Genomic DNA, 14,804 nt, shown 5'->3' on the forward strand with positions numbered 1-14,804 from the left:
GATCGGAGCGGCATTGTAAAGGGCAGGCAAGCCACACTTGCAATTTGGATGTCACGCATTAAAGAACATATCGTAATTTTATTTCTGCGCCGAGTTTTATTTAATTCGAAATAATTAGTCGGCCGATTGGGGATAAAAAACATTATCTCCACAATCGGTATCACGACCATCATCCCCAGCCATCGACCAGGGGGCGCCAACACCAGAGGGTCCAGCCGATGCAGCCGATCGCGAATGATGCCCTGACGCCACGCCAACACCAGCAGCAGCAGCGGCCAGACGCCCAGTGTGATGGCAGCTGCGCTCAAAATCTGCAATTAAACGCACAGCGAATAAATGAGTTGGAAAGGAGGATTGACCAGATGGCAGATCAACTCACAAAATCGACTGCAGCAAATGGCAAGGGCACAACAGCCATGCCCCCACTCCAACCAACAGCAGCAGCAGTTCCTGCCCCTCTGCCAACACCATCAGACGCCACCAATACAGCAACAGCAGTAGCCATATCGGACACTGAGCCGGATATGGACATGGACGACGACAGCCAATGGACCGACGAAGAGCCTTACGATGACCTACGTAGGTTCCTAAATGGACAATCCAGTGGCGACTTCGAAAGCGACGGATTAAACGACGTCTACTGATTGCGCCGAATAGCAGAAGTTTAATGCCAATAAAACCTGGAAATAGACAAAAAAAAAAAAATTTAACGCAATTAACAACGAGGGGGAACGTTGTGAGTTGCTGCGGAGACCGCAACTCTACAGTTATACCCGATACTAAGTCAGTATGGCTCTCCTCCGGCAGACGCCGCTAATATTAAACGACACGACAAGGAGTGCGTGCGAGAGAGACAGAAAATCAGTCTGAGCGTGACGTCGGGTGCTGCGTAGCCAGTGCAAATTGATTTGTTCCTTTTGGCTATAAAAATGATCTGATCTGATCCAGATTCAGCAATCTGATATATATGATCATTATCTATGATTCTGCGTTTTTAGTTTTCTCCTATCCTCAATATTGTGGATGCAACAGATTTTCGTCCTTTGTTGGGGCGGAACGGGGTGGGGCGAAATTTTAAGATATACGTTTTATAGTGAGATCTAACAGGAGTGCGGATACCAAATTTGGTTACTCTAGCCTTAATAGTCTCTGAGATTTGTGAATATCCCCAGATTTTCATCCTTTGCGGGGCGGAAGGGGGTGTGGCGAAATTTTGAAACAAACTCGTCTCGGTCCGATATATTAGGAGTGTGGATACCAAATTTGGTTGCTCTAGCTCTTATAGTCTCTGAGATCTAGGCGCTAATGTTTTACTCTAAGCAAAGCCGCCTATGCTACGTGTGTGTTAGAGAGAGATTGGGCGAGAAAAAATGAAATTTTTCTCTTGATTCTGGATTTAATAATTATACGATCTGGTTCAGATTTTGCACTCTAGAAGATATAGTCATCTTCTACGATTCAGCGTTTTTAGTTTTCTCGTATCGTCGAAATTGTGGATGCCACAGATTTCGCCCTTTGTGGGGGCGGAAGAGGGCGGGGCAAAGTTTTGAAATATTCTTGTAGCAGTGACATATCACAGAAGTCTGGATCCAAAACATCGTTGTTCTCGCTCTTATAGTCTTTGAGCACTAGGCGCTGAAGGGGACGGACAGACGGACAGACGGACGGACGGACAGACGGACAGACGGACAGACAGACTTGGCTCAATCGACTCGGCTATTGATGCTGATCAAGAATATATATACTTTATGGGGTCGGAAACGATTCCTTTTGGACGTTACACACATCCACTTTTACCACAAATCGAATATACCCCAATACTCATTTTGAGTATCGGGTATAAAAAACAGTCAATTCACGCCAACACGAAAAACTGCCAAAACACACAATAATCACACGTACCTGCCAATCACCAGACAGGGCTGACCATCAAGAAGCTGCCTCGCCACTAACACTGACAATTTCCTGCCAAATGTGAGGAATATGAGGCCCCTTTCTGATGACGCTGCCACCACACCATCACAATGACGTCACGCCACTCCGAACCAACAGCAGCCATTTCCAACGACGACGCAGATGCTGGCGCCTGTTGCCGCTCCACTGGGTCACACCCGTCTCTCATGCCAATTATGTGAGGGCGGGATGGCCTGGTGTTGAGCCGCCGGACGCCAGCAAATCCTGCAAAAGGAAGAAGAAACAGGAGGGAGAAGCAAACTGCCAAACTGCCAAAACACAAAATACTCACCTGCTGTTTTACGCCAACACAAACCAGACAAGGGTCACCACAAATAACATCCAAACGCCGACAGTACCTGCAAATAAACACAAATTAAAATTAAAGCCAAAGCAAACACCTCCTCAACTGGGTGGCCGGACCAGAAGCCACTCAAAACGCCATTAAAAACCGACGACGAAAGTGGCCGAGGAGGCCAGGCCAATTCTACTGACAACGCATCCTGGTGGCCGGACCAGAGCCTCTTGGATGCGGCCAACAATTAAATCAACAACGCATCCTGGTGGCCGGACCAGCAGCCACTCGGATCCGGCCAATAAAACAATTCGTTGGCATCACATTTCGATGTCAATGCCAACACACTGGACAATGCATCTTCGGGTGGCCGGACCAGTGCCACTCGGTCTGCTGCACCAAACCAACAGACAGATGCAACGTGGGCGGCCGGACCAGAGCCGCTCGCCATCGGCAACACCATCATTGCCCACGATGCACGCCAACACCATCAAATTAGCCAGCCAATAAACAACACACAGGGGGACAACAGAGCCGGCCGGTATACAGCGTAATGCCCGCCGGTGCTCCGTTGTTGTTTGTCCTCCTGCTAGAAATAAAATAAATATAATTAATATGTTTATATGTTGTAAATGTATGTCAATTATCGTTTATTATCGTTTATTTTACCTTGTCTGCATCAATGTATTTGTTGTAGATGTCAATCCTGTTGTTTCTGTAGTTTTTGCACGTCCGTAGATAGTTTGTCGATAGTTTTTAGTTACTTGCCTGTGATATTAGGAATAAGTTTTTGTAATTTATAGTAGTTTTTCTGTAGTTTTTTTTTTTTTTTTTTAGGGTTTAAGTTACCAAGCTACCCGTGAGTAGCGTGGGATTATTTGGCCGCCGCCTTTTGAAGGTGGAAATTGCCAAGTCAAAGAATAGAAGATGGTTGAGTACTGTTTATAGCTGATGTAATTGATGTAATTTCGTCGATGAAGTCAATTAGTGTTTGGTACGCGCTGATGTTTTCTTTTTCAAAGAATTTGTAAATATCATTATATTTTCTTAGAGATGGGAGGTTTTGCCTTGTTGTGTTGTACTTTGTACAATTGAAAATTAAATGCGAGGCGTTATCGATACTATCGCATGTATCACATATGTTACTACGAACTACATGCATTTTGGCGAGAGTGTGCCTATCGAATGCGTTACCACTAAGCAGTCTGTTGATTCTTTTAGCGTCAATGGCTTTAAGCTTAGTTTTATTTAGGAACCACGGTTTGGATGATGTTGAGGTAACCTCGGTGCTTGATACTAGCAAACTCGGCGTATTCTCTCTCCCATTCTGCTTTTAAGATTCTGTGTATTTCGCACATAGCGTCTTTAAGGTTCCATTTAACCACTGTGTATTTTCCTCGTCTGTGGGCTTCCTTGGGTGCTGCGTCAACTGAAGTGTTCTGAGGGATGTTAGCGTGTCCGGGAATGTAGTGAACCTCTACAGTTCCTAGATGTGGATTTTGTTGGATCTTTTCTCTGATTTTGTAGGCGATAGAGTTATCCTGAATGTTCTTCGCCAGGATGAGGGCCCCGTTTCTGCTGTCTGTCAGGATCGCGACACGAGGACAATTTTCCAAAATAGCATGGTCTAATGCCTTCTCGATAGCAAGGAGCTCGGCGGACAACGAGGAAAGGGTTTTGTGCGTGTAATAGCTATCTAAAAAACCTGTCCTATCGTGCAGGAAAGCGGCGCTGGAATGCCCATCTGCGACTGACCCATCCGTGTAATAGATTTCAAAACCACCCTTTGTCAGCTGATCCTTCTTTTCCCCGTGGAGCAGCATGATACCTGCCTGGTCTATAGCGTGCTTGTTGGGTGCAGAACCCTTGAAAAATTCTAAGTCGGAGCTAATTTTAGTGCAAAACGAAGCTGTGTTCTCGAAAATATCAACTCTATCTATTATGCTGCCAAACTCCCGATATGCCTTAGCGTAGCCCGTGTTTAAATCCCTATTTGCTGACACTGTTTCACTTGCTGGGAGATTAAATGCAAACACCTTAACCAACTCTTTTGCCGCCGGGAATCTCATCCTGTAGTCCGGGGGAAGTTCTCCTGCCATGTGATATATGATAGGAACGGGAGTGCAGATTATCAGACCCAGCGACTTTCTGATGTGATGGTTGCAGTGGGATTTGATTTTGGCCAAAGCAGATTTGGACAGGTTGCAGAATGATGAGCACGCGTACTCTAGCCTACTTCTGACAAATGCCTTGTAAAATATAAGCCCTCTTTTGGGGCTGATACCATAGTGACACCCACTGAGTAATCTGAGAAACGCACAGTTTCTGTTCGATTCCGAGATGGCCAGATCAATGTGACCAGAGGCTGAGTTGTTTGCTGAGATAGTCCTGCCTAGGTATTTGATCTGCTCTACTTGTCTGATCTCAACTCCTTGATGCGAGATATTTAGCGCAGCTCTACGATTGTTGAAGTAAATCACTTTAGACTTCACCGGATTGAATGACAGGTTTAGTCTATTGCATTTTTCTTCGAACTTATCTATACTGTCTTCCAGCACACCTTTCGCAATGGATACGTCTTTATGAAAACAAACTATGAAAAAGTCATCAGCATACTGAAACAGTAAGCAGTTATGACTGTTAATATCATGTAGTTCGGCTGTGTAAAGGTTAAAAAGGGTTGGGCTGAGACAGCTACCCTGGCTAACACCTCTGTTCACCTCTACCTCGCTTTTGCCCTTTATGAGAATTCGTCTGTTAAGGAAGCTGGAGATCCAAGCTGTGAGGCTTGTATTGAACCGCATATCCCTCATCCTGTGCTCGAGTGTGTTCACTTTTACGCAGTCGAACGCTCTTTGTAAATCTAGGCAAGCTGCGACAACCTGACAACCCCTCGCCTTCAGCGCCAGAACTTTGTTGATAAGGTCGTTGATGCAAAGAGCCGTGGACCTGTTTCTCCTGAAGGCATAGGACCTGACCGGCAGCAGGTCACAGTGTGCTATGTGCTCGTCCAACTTCAACTTTATCAACCCCTCTATGGATTTAAACAGCGTGTTAATCAAACAAATCGGCCTATGGTTTTGGAAGGAAGTAGGGTCTGCATTCTTCTTGGGGATGGGTACCACTTTTATCCTGCGCCAGACTTCAGGGATGACGCCACTCAGCCATACTTTATTTATAATTTCAAAAATGTCTTGTTTTTTTCCCACTTGGTAGCTTTTGAAGCATCCTGAACGAGATGCCATCAGGGTCTCTAGCCGAATTGGGGTTCCTGGATTTTAGGAAGGCCAGGAATTCTTCCAGTTCCAGGGGTTCCGGGTCGTCTGGTCCTAACAAAGGGGCAGGAATTTTCTAAGGGGGCCCACTGTTTGACGTGCATGGGGTTACTTTAACCATATTTAGAAATTTTTTGTCATCTTCGTTCATCCATTTCTTCCCTACATTTTTGATTTGACCGTATTTTTTGATGTTCTTCACCCTGCTCCACATAGAGGGCGATGAGGAGACCTCTTCTATAAACTTGGAAAAGTTGCGCTTTCTAAGATTTTTTACGTGATTTTGTAGATTTTTGTCAGCTTCTAAGGTTGCTCTGGCATCAGCCAATATTTTGGTGAGGTAGAATTTTTGCCTGCAAGCGTTTCTCACGCGAAAAAGTTTTTCCGTTTCCTCGTTCCAGCATTTCTTAGCAACGTACTTGTTCTTGCTTGGGAATGTGACCGTGTTTTTTAAGGTCAGGGATTTCACTTTTTCATTGAGCTCCTCCAGATTTGAGAAATCACTTGCACCCAGAATCCGGGCTATTCTGTTGTGAAGGATCTTCTTGCCTTGGAGGGGGGCATTTAGGCCTTGCACTGATAATACAATTGGGAAGTGGTTGCTGTTCGTAATTATACCCGATACTCAAAATGAGTATTGGGGTATATTAGATTTGTGGTATTAAAAGTGGATGTGTGTAACGTCCAGAAGGAATCGTTTCCGACCCCATAAAGTATATATATTCTTGATCAGTGTCCGTCTGTCCGTCTGTCCGTCCGTCCGTCTGTCCGTCTGTCCGTCCCTATTAGCGCCTAGTGCTCAAAGACTATAAGAGCTAGAGCAACGATGTTTTGGATCTAGACTTCTGTGATATGTCACTGCTACAAAAATATTTCAAAACTTCGCCCCGCCCACTTCCGCCCCCACAAAGGACGAAAATCTGTGGCATCCACAATTTTAAAGATATGAGAAAACCAAAAACGCAGAATCGTAGAGAATGACCATATCTTTTAGACTGCATAATCTGAATTGGATCGTATTATTATTATAGCCAGCATCAAGAAAACAATTTGATTTTTTCTCGCCCTGTCTCTCTCTAACACACACGTAGCATAGGCGGCTTTGCTTAGAGTAAAACATTAGCGCCTAGATCTCAGAGACTACAAAAGCTAGAGCAACCAAATTTGGTATCCACACTCCCAATATATTGGACCGAGACGAGTTTGTTTCAAAATTTCGCCACCCCCCCTTCCGCCCCCGCAAAGAACGAAAATCTGGGGATATTCACAAATCTCAAAGACTATTAACGCTAGAGTAACCAACTCCTGTTAGATCTCACTATAAAACGTATATCTCAAAATTTCGCCCCACCCCCTTGCGCCCCCACAAAGAACGAAAATCTGTTGCATCCACAATATTGCACATTCGAGAAAACTAAAAACGCAGAATCATAGATAACGACCATATCTATCAGATTGCGGAATCTGGATCAGATCGGATCATTTTTGTAGCCAAAAGCAAGAAATCAATTTGCAGTGGTCGCGTAGCGCCCGACGTCACGCTCAGACTGATTTTCTGTCTCTCTCGCACGCACTCTTTGTCGTGTCGTTTAATATTAGCGCCGTCTGCCGGAGGGAGCCATACTGACTTAGTATCGGGTATAACTGTAGAGTTGCGGTGTCCGCAGCAACTCACAACGTTCCCCCTCGTTTTTGTTTTGAGGACTTGCCAGTTAATAGTTCCATTTCTGTAGTTCGAAAAAGAAAGGTCAAGAACGGAGAATTGAGATGGGCTCCTGGAGAAGGTTGGCGAACCGTCGTTTAGGCAGATAAATCCGGCCTCCCGGGTGGAATTCTCGACCCTTGCGATCACAGATCGGACTTCCCCAGATAGAAGACCTAGCGTTGAAGTCCCCGCCCACTATTGAGGGTATGTCAAGCGAAGCCGCGAATTCGAAAAACTTTTTTGTGCCCGATTTAAACTGTGAAACTGTTGTTGATGGCGGTGCATATATGCTAAAAATATTGAAATTGCTCTTGAGGTTTAATGTTTTTATTCCTAAAATTTCCAAGTCGTTCTCTATTTTTAAAATGCTGAATTGAATGTTTTTCCTGACGTAGATGCCAACCCCGCCGTAGCCGTCCTCTCTGGGCCTGCAGAAAAAGTTATAGTCTAAAATGCTGCAGTCCGCGTTGTTCAACACCCAAATCTCTGAGAGGATGGCAATATCTATTGCGTTCTTGTCTAGGAACATTGAGAGGAGCTGTTTGTTGTTGTTGTGTGTCAGACTTTGAATATTTAGCTGAAGAATCTTCATTGTTGGATGTTTTGAGAACCAACTGCCATCCCTTGGGCAATCTGACGCCTATCTAGTTCTGCGTTGGAAGCATTGACAAATTCTCTAACTTCCTTAATAAATTTATTCGCTAAAGAATCCCCTTTAATGATGTTGTTTGGATCAATCAGGAACGCTGAAAGTTTGGCTCCTAGTGCGTTTAGCTTATCCTGGGCCAGAGAAGATGCCACGGATGAAGATCTAACAAATTTCTCGCTCATTTGGACGCAGTCTGAGTTTATTGAGTTCTTCCACTCTGCCATGTTGGCTGCTGCCTTGGCCGCCTCTGCGTTCCGGGCGGCAACCCTATTGGATTTGGTCACTTCCGCGAAAGAGGTGACAGAATGAATTTCCCTGGCGGACTCTAAGCTCTTATTTAAGAATTCAGGGGAGCGGTTAGATTGCCAACTGGGTCTAGGAAATTCCCCTTGATCCCTTAGGTTGGGGGAAGTTCTATCAAAAAGGATCGGATATCTAGCCTTGACCTCTGGTCTATTTGGGTTTTCCAGTGTCATACACTTTTGAATGGCGTACGCTTTTTTCCTGGCCTCACACTGCGGGTGGGTGGCAGCATGTTCCCCCTTGCAGTTAGCACAGACCAGCCCTGGGCAGATAATATCTTTGCTGTGATCTTGTCCGCATTTGAAACATTTCGCTCCACTCTTGTAATGTTGCGCCAGATGACCAAACCTAAAACACCTGAAACATTGAATAAGCTGAACAAAAGGTTTCACTTCTACTTTAGAATATAGAAAATTGATTTTGGTTGGTAACTGCTCTCCTCTGAACCAGAGTTTCACCCTGCCAGTAGGTACACGTTCCCCCGATGCTCTATCCCTTCGCGTAAACCGAACTATCTCCTCAACTGGGATATCCGAGGTTACAAGCTCCGCTAGCTGTTCCTCCGAGTAGTGCCCGGGGATCCCAAAAATTAGCCCTGCTTTTTGGACGAAGTGCCTAAAGATTCGGGTTGAGTACCCTTGAGCAGCGAAAACACTGTTTTCCACTAGCCCGTTTGCACACTCCGCCGACCCGCACACAATCTTGCACCTGCCATAGCCCATTCTAGCAACCTCCTCGATATCGCTAGTGCCCTGTTTCAGCAGCAGATCGGATAGATCAAACTGGTTTATAGCAATTCTGGCATTATTCGCACTCATTTTGTCGATACAAACAATGTATGGGCCTTTATGCCCCTCATAATACTTGTTAACGATGATTTTGCGGTTACTTCCGTTTTTCGTACTCACGGAAGCCACACAAACCGCGTCAGTTTTCGGTCTCTCTTTCGTCGTAGAAATGTTTGATGTCATGCTTGTTGTCGTGTTCGTGGACATGTTTGTCGACACGTTCGTCGACAAGTTTGGTTTCTTGCACAGCAGTTTAGAAGCCAAAAGCTGCGGAGCCGTTTTTGCCGCCATCTTTACTCCTACCCGCATGGCGGATTTAGCTTCTCCTTCCCTTTTTTTCAGCGTTTCCATGCGAGTTTTAACTCCCGTCGCCTTCTCCGTGGCCATCCTTGTCTTTCCTATGCTTGCCATGCTTCTCAGGGTCCAGACGGAGTTCCAAGAGCCGTTTTAAGAGTTATTCCGGAACGCCATGCAGTAAATTCCAGGTTTTTCGACTTAATTGATGAAGCTTTGGGAATTTCTTCGCGCCGTCTTCGTAGGCGTGTGAGGCGCCCCCAGAAGCTTCGGAAAATGTCTTTTTGATTAAAACTATCAGCGAACGTCTTGAAATATGTTAATTTTTTCCTTCCGCAAACAATTTTAGGTACGCGCCATACCAGCGTTGAACAACGTTTTTTTTTAAATTTTCTGTAGTTTCAACAGCAGCAGCAGTTCCTGCCCCTCTGCCAACACCATCAGACGCCACCAATACAGCAACAGCAGTAGCCATATCGGACACTGAGCCGGATATGGACATGGACGACGACAGCCAATGGACCGACGAAGAGCCTTACGATGACCTACGTAGGTTCCTAAATGGACAATCCAGTGGCGACTTCGAAAGCGACGGATTAAACGACGTCTACTGATTGCGCCGAATAGCAGAAGTTTAATCCCAATAAAACCTTGAAAAAGACAAAAAAAAAAAAATTTAACGCAATTAACAACGAGGGGGAACGTTGTGAGTTGCTGCGGAGACCGCAACTCTACAGTTATACCCGATACTAAGTCAGTATGGCTCTCCTCCGGCAGACGCCGCTAATATTAAACGACACGACAAGGAGTGCGTGCGAGAGAGACAGAAAATCAGTCTGAGCGTGACGTCGGGTGCTGCGTAGCCAGTGCAAATTGATTTGTTCCTTTTGGCTATAAAAATGATCTGATCTGATCCAGATTCAGCAATCTGATATATATGATCATTATCTATGATTCTGCGTTTTTAGTTTTCTCCTATCCTCAATATTGTGGATGCAACAGATTTTCGTCCTTTGTGGGGGCGGAACGGGGTGGGGCGAAATTTTAAGATATACGTTTTATAGTGAGATCTAACAGGAGTACGGATACCAAATTTGGTTACTCTAGCCTTAATAGTCTCTGAGATTTGTGAATATCCCCAGATTTTCATCCTTTGCGGGGGCGGAAGGGGGTGTGGCGAAATTTTGAAACAAACTCGTCTCGGTCCGATATATTAGGAGTGTGGATACCAAATTTGGTTGCTCTAGCTCTTATAGTCTCTGAGATCTAGGCGCTAATGTTTTACTCTAAGCAAAGCCGCCTATGCTACGTGTGTGTTAGAGAGAGATTGGGCGAGAAAAAATGAAATTTTTCTCTTGATTCTGGATATAATAATTATACGATCTGGTTCAGATTTTGCACTCTAGAAGATATAGTCATCTTCTACGATTCAGCGTTTTTAGTTTTCTCGTATCGTCGAAATTGTGGATGCCACAGATTTCGCCCTTTGTGGGGGCGGAAGAGGGCGGGGCAAAGTTTTGAAATATTCTTGTAGCAGTGACATATCACAGAAGTCTGGATCCAAAACATCGTTGTTCTCGCTCTTATAGTCTTTGAGCACTAGGCGCTGAAGGGGACGGACAGACGGACAGACGGACGGACGGACAGACGGACAGACGGACAGACAGACTTGGCTCAATCGACTCGGCTATTGATGCTGATCAAGAATATATATACTTTATGGGTCGGAAACGATTCCTTTTGGACGTTACACACATCCACTTTTACCACAAATCGAATATACCCCAATACTCATTTTGAGTATCGGGTATAAAAAACAGTCAATTCACGCCAACACGAAAAACTGCCAAAACACACAATAATCACACGTACCTGCCAATCACCAGACAGGGCTGACCATCAAGAAGCTGCCTCGCCACTAACACTGACAATTTCCTGCCAAATGTGAGGAATATGAGGCCCCTTTCTGATGACGCTGCCACCACACCATCACAATGACGTCACGCCACTCCGAACCAACAGCAGCCATTTCCAACGACGACGCAGATGCTGGCGCCTGTTGCCGCTCCACTGGGTCACACCCGTCTCTCATGCCAATTATGTGAGGGCGGGATGGCCTGGTGTTGAGCCGCCGGACGCCAGCAAATCCTGCAAAAGGAAGAAGAAACAGGAGGGAGAAGCAAACTGCCAAACTGCCAAAACACAAAATACTCACCTGCTGTTTTACGCCAACACAAACCAGACAAGGGTCACCACAAATAACATCCAAACGCCGACAGTACCTGCAAATAAACACAAATTAAAATTAAAGCCAAAGCAAACACCTCCTCAACTGGGTGGCCGGACCAGCAGCCACTCAAAACGCCATTAAAAACCGACGACGAAAGTGGCCGAGGAGGCCAGGCCAATTCTACTGACAACGCATCCTGGTGGCCGGACCAGAGCCTCTTGGATGCGGCCAACAATTAAATCAACAACGCATCCTGGTGGCCGGACCAGCAGCCACTCGGATCCGGCCAATAAAACAATTCGTTGGCATCACATTTCGATGTCAATGCCAACACACTGGACAATGCATCTTCGGGTGGCCGGACCAGTGCCACTCGGTCTGCTGCACCAAACCAACAGACAGATGCAACGTGGGCGGCCGGACCAGAGCCGCTCGCCATCGGCAACACCATCATTGCCCACGATGCACGCCAACACCATCAAATTAGCCAGCCAATAAACAACACACAGGGGGACAACAGAGCCGGCCGGTATACAGCGTAATGCCCGCCGGTGCTCCGTTGTTGTTTGTCCTCCTGCTAGAAATAAAATAAATATAATTAATATGTTTATATGTTGTAAATGTATGTCAATTATCGTTTATTATCGTTTATTTTACCTTGTCTGCATCAATGTATTTGTTGTAGATGTCAATCCTGTTGTTTCTGTAGTTTTTGCACGTCCGTAGATAGTTTGTCGATAGTTTTTAGTTACTTGCCTGTGATATTAGGAATAAGTTTTTGTAATTTATAGTAGTTTTTCTGTAGTTTTTTTTTTTTTTTTTAGGGTTTAAGTTACCAAGCTACCCGTGAGTAGCGTGGGATTATTTGGCCGCCCGCCTTTTGAAGGTGGAAATTGCCAAGTCAAAGAATAGAAGATGGTTGAGTACTGTTTATAGCTGATGTAATTGATGTAATTTCGTCGATGAAGTCAATTAGTGTTTGGTACGCGCTGATGTTTTCTTTTTCAAAGAATTTGTAAATATCATTATATTTTCTTAGAGATGGGAGGTTTTGCCTTGTTGTGTTGTACTTTGTACAATTGAAAATTAAATGCGAGGCGTTATCGATACTATCGCATGTATCACATATGTTACTACGAACTACATGCATTTTGGCGAGAGTGTGCCTATCGAATGCGTTACCACTAAGCAGTCTGTTGATTCTTTTAGCGTCAATGGCTTTAAGCTTAGTTTTATTTAGGAACCACGGTTTGGATGATGTTGAGGTAACCTCGGTGCTTGATACTAGCAAACTCGGCGTATTCTCTCTCCCATTCTGCTTTTAAGATTCTGTGTATTTCGCACATAGCGTCTTTAAGGTTCCATTTAACCACTGTGTATTTTCCTCGTCTGTGGGCTTCCTTGGGTGCTGCGTCAACTGAAGTGTTCTGAGGGATGTTAGCGTGTCCGGGAATGTAGTGAACCTCTACAGTTCCTAGATGTGGATTTTGTTGGATCTTTTCTCTGATTTTGTAGGCGATAGAGTTATCCTGAATGTTCTTCGCCAGGATGAGGGCCCCGTTTCTGCTGTCTGTCAGGATCGCGACACGAGGACAATTTTCCAAAATAGCATGGTCTAATGCCTTCTCGATAGCAAGGAGCTCGGCGGACAACGAGGAAAGGGTTTTGTGCGTGTAATAGCTATCTAAAAAACCTGTCCTATCGTGCAGGAAAGCGGCGCTGGAATGCCCATCTGCGACTGACCCATCCGTGTAATAGATTTCAAAACCACCCTTTGTCAGCTGATCCTTCTTTTCCCCGTGGAGCAGCATGATACCTGCCTGGTCTATAGCGTGCTTGTTGGGTGCAGAACCCTTGAAAAATTCTAAGTCGGAGCTAATTTTAGTGCAAAACGAAGCTGTGTTCTCGAAAATATCAACTCTATCTATTATGCTGCCAAACTCCCGATATGCCTTAGCGTAGCCCGTGTTTAAATCCCTATTTGCTGACACTGTTTCACTTGCTGGGAGATTAAATGCAAACACCTTAACCAACTCTTTTGCCGCCGGGAATCTCATCCTGTAGTCCGGGGGAAGTTCTCCTGCCATGTGATATATGATAGGAACGGGAGTGCAGATTATCAGACCCAGCGACTTTCTGATGTGATGGTTGCAGTGGGATTTGATTTTGGCCAAAGCAGATTTGGACAGGTTGCAGAATGATGAGCACGCGTACTCTAGCCTACTTCTGACAAATGCCTTGTAAAATATAAGCCCTCTTTTGGGGCTGATACCATAGTGACACCCACTGAGTAATCTGAGAAACGCACAGTTTCTGTTCGATTCCGAGATGGCCAGATCAATGTGACCAGAGGCTGAGTTGTTTGCTGAGATAGTCCTGCCTAGGTATTTGATCTGCTCTACTTGTCTGATCTCAACTCCTTGATGCGAGATATTTAGCGCAGCTCTACGATTGTTGAAGTAAATCACTTTAGACTTCACCGGATTGAATGACAGGTTTAGTCTATTGCATTTTTCTTCGAACTTATCTATACTGTCTTCCAGCACACCTTTCGCAATGGATACGTCTTTATGAAAACAAACTATGAAAAAGTCATCAGCATACTGAAACAGTAAGCAGTTATGACTGTTAATATCATGTAGTTCGGCTGTGTAAAGGTTAAAAAGGGTTGGGCTGAGACAGCTACCCTGGCTAACACCTCTGTTCACCTCTACCTCGCTTTTGCCCTTTATGAGAATTCGTCTGTTAAGGAAGCTGGAGATCCAAGCTGTGAGGCTTGTATTGAACCGCATATCCCTCATCCTGTGCTCGAGTGTGTTCACTTTTACGCAGTCGAACGCTCTTTGTAAATCTAGGCAAGCTGCGACAACCTGACAACCCCTCGCCTTCAGCGCCAGAACTTTGTTGATAAGGTCGTTGATGCAAAGAGCCGTGGACCTGTTTCTCCTGAAGGCATAGGACCTGACCGGCAGCAGGTCACAGTGTGCTATGTGCTCGTCCAACTTCAACTTTATCAACCCCTCTATGGATTTAAACAGCGTGTTAATCAAACAAATCGGCCTATGGTTTTGGAAGGAAGTAGGGTCTGCATTCTTCTTGGGGATGGGTACCACTTTTATCCTGCGCCAGACTTCAGGGATGACGCCACTCAGCCATACTTTATTTATAATTTCAAAAATGTCTTGTTTTTTCCCACTTGGTAGCTTTTGAAGCATCCTGAACGAGATGCCATCAGGGTCTCTAGCCGAATTGGGGTTCCTGGATTTTAGGAAGGCCAGGAATTCTTCCAGTTCCAGGGGTTCCGGGTCGTCT

General features: G+C 45.2%; 1 long non-coding RNA gene across 1 annotated transcript; it reads right to left on the bottom strand.

The window, feature by feature from the left end:
* Positions 1–201: 201 nt before the first annotated feature.
* On the bottom strand, positions 202–2,070 carry LOC117193390. The gene is made up of 3 exons (XR_004474583.1): positions 1,903–2,070; positions 380–680; positions 202–311 (listed from the first exon to the last, which is right to left on the bottom strand). It is a non-coding gene; the product is annotated as an uncharacterized LOC117193390 (long non-coding RNA).
* Positions 2,071–14,804: the final 12,734 nt, after the last annotated feature.

This window comes from Drosophila miranda (assembly GCF_003369915.1).
Source record: "Drosophila miranda strain MSH22 chromosome Y unlocalized genomic scaffold, D.miranda_PacBio2.1 Contig_Y2_pilon, whole genome shotgun sequence".
Lineage (NCBI taxonomy): Eukaryota > Metazoa > Arthropoda > Insecta > Diptera > Drosophilidae > Drosophila > Drosophila miranda.